At 33.1% G+C, this 2,976-nt stretch overlaps 1 pseudogene; it reads right to left on the minus strand.

Annotated features, from left to right (window-relative positions):
- Nucleotides 1–986: 986 nt before the first annotated feature.
- LOC116853572 lies at nucleotides 987–2,072 on the minus strand (annotated as a pseudogene).
- Between the last annotated feature and the right edge of the window lie 904 nt (nucleotides 2,073–2,976).

The following is a 2,976-nucleotide window of genomic DNA, read 5'->3' on the forward strand; positions in this document are numbered from 1 at the left end:
TTTTATTATAGCGTTTTGGAAAGCTCTCGAGATGTGCTATAAGAATATGCAATGAAAAATGGGGTGTTCCATTTAAAAAAATTAATGTGACAGGCTAAAAATTAATTGACCTGACCTTCGCTACGCAACCCAAGGTCAAACTGATGTGATCAGTAAATACATCTTTTTAAACGCCACAACTTTTATCTGAAACATTTTTTTCTGAAATGCTTAGTTTTCAAGATATTTCACCGGTCCGGGACTTTTTGAACACCCTGTATTTTTTTTAAGAGGGGAAAAATCCATCATGGACACCCCAGTAGGGGTAGTGCCGGACTCCTATCGGCTAAAAAACCCCTCTGAATCCTTTTGTTATCTAGGCATCCAACCTGTGAACAAAACAAGTTTGTACACTTCAATAATTTGTATAATTTGTGTATATTGAGCTTTTATTCTCTTGCAATATTAATTAACATGCGATTTTTCGCTTCAAATTTAATGAAATATTCACTAATATAATAAAAATTCAAAGTGCTTACCTAAAGTACTTACGTAAAGTGAAATTAAGGTTTTCTTTTTTAATCATCACTATGCACAAGATCTTCTTCTCCTTCATCATTCCAAACGTTGTGTCTCCTGCGATTGGGTCCTGCTACATGTGGTTGACGCTGCTTGTTCCTGTGTCTCTGCTTGGCTGTCCTTGATGTAAATGAAATAGCTTACATGGAAACCAAATTCGAAAATATATATTAATATATTGACATAGAGAGAGAGAGAAAGAGAGAGAGAGAGAATTTCAAATATATATAATATTTAAATATTTATTTACTTACAACTTCTTTATATTATATTCCTCGTCGTTAATAGTTTCAAATCTCAGTGGGGCCTTTACTACTAAAATATTATTGCTCTAAAGTACTATGCCATTATTTTCAAATTGCACTTCTTCATTTTCTTAAAAAATATCTTTTAATGTTTATTATAGTATATAAAATCTCATCTTACGTTTATTCCATGTGCACAATTTTTGCAATGACATATTTGTCTATCTGTAAAGAACTGTCTTCATCACTGTTGCTGCTATCCGTTGTCGAAGATTGATTGAACACCATTCTATAACATTTGGCTTGAACATCCTCAACATTAATAAAAGAAATATCGCTACACAATGATGAACACTGATAAATTCCAATAACCGAAGATAATATGCCGATATCATAAATGTTCTCAACCTGAACAAATCTTTTTATTGCCAATCGATATGCACCATTATCAACGATGATGTCAACGATTATACAAATCAATCCGTTATGTAGAATGCAACAATTATCACGAGTATGTAGACTGAAAACCATTCCATTAAATTGAATCTTTTCATAATGACGAAATGAAGTATTATTATTATTATTGTACGGCATGGAAACACAAACAGAAGGTTGAATGTCGTGAGTATATTGTTTGTTCCATTAATTTCTTTTTCTATTAATCGATTTGCAAATTGTGCAAGAGGTAAAGCCGGTTTTCTCAAATATTTCTTAAAAATACACATATTATTTTCATAGGGAAAAGCTGATAATGAATCTAAGTTACCGAAACGCCTAACATCGAGACTTAACGAGATGTAGAAGACCATGAATATTATATGAATTAAAAGTGGGACCATATAAAATTTTACTCCGAATAACAAATTTTTGTAGTGCAAGTTCAGCAAAGTTTAGTTGTTGTTCAGATTGTGAACTCGATACTAAAATTCGTATTGCTACGTGTAAAAATAAAAAATGTTTATAGATACAATTGTTCAATATACCACGCATTACAACCGGCCCTGTATACAACAAGAATTGACGGAATTCTGTTGCTTTAAATTTCGAGCACGCATCAAGAGATCGTGGACGTCTTGCAAACTCTGAGGGACAATAATTGCGAAGATGAATTAACTTGTTAGAAACTATAGAAATATGTCTAGTTGTTAATTTCGAAAGCCATGTATACTGTCCATATACCCAGGCAGACAACATTTTTTTCATTACTCCCAAACATACAAGATGCATATATTCGAAGGGTACACAAGATACCATACCTAGTGGCAACATTGCTAATGGGCTTGTGCCCTTATGATGATCTTCATCTAAACATTCAATATAATCCTGATCTGTACGAAGGGAATTATCAACATTATAAAAGACATAACGTCCCTCACAACGAACACCATCTATCTTACACTTGGAACAGAGTCGACTAGACATGTGGCCACGGTGATTTAAAATAAATGCTCGCGTAGGTGCATCTGCTATAAAACATCTTAACCGTATCGGTATCTTTTTGCTATTAAAATCTATACCTCCACAAGACATTATTTTCCTTACATCCCTAACTAACTTTTCGAAGAAAATATTTGGATCATTTGGCTTCTGTGGACCTTTATAAATACCAAGAACTAATGGCTTTGTGCCTTGTATATTTTTAATCATACATTGAATAGGCCAAATGTGAACACTACTAGACCTGTCTAAGCTACATTCATCTGTATTTATATCAAGTACTAATTCATTAATTGTGTCTGTAGATAAAATATTAGATAAACATTGAACCAAAGTTGTTACAACATCAAGATATACATATTCCCCAGACTCTATTTTTGATAAAATAACACGTCTACGTGGTGTACTTATTAGCGTCCTAATATCTTTTGGAAGATTAGGAAAGCAGGAGTGTCTACGTAAGCGCGACAAAATATTTTGTCCTTGGACATGGGTCAAATTATTATCTACAAAGCAAGATACTAATTGCTGTTGAAAAGATACTTCATTAGAAGAGTCTTCGAAGAATAAAGCAACTTCATCATTACTATGAGAACAATGGGAAGAAGAAGAAGAAGAAGAAGAACACGACGACAAAGATTTATCATCTACATCATGCAAAACATTATCATGAGAACACAGAGATGAATATGCAACTGACGGACCTGGGATATTTTCTATACTGTTCTTTCTTTGT

Source organism: Odontomachus brunneus, unplaced genomic scaffold, assembly GCF_010583005.1.
Source record: "Odontomachus brunneus isolate Ranch 3 - 2012 unplaced genomic scaffold, Obru_v1 Obru_scaffold_361, whole genome shotgun sequence".
Taxonomy (NCBI): Eukaryota; Metazoa; Arthropoda; class Insecta; order Hymenoptera; family Formicidae; genus Odontomachus; species Odontomachus brunneus.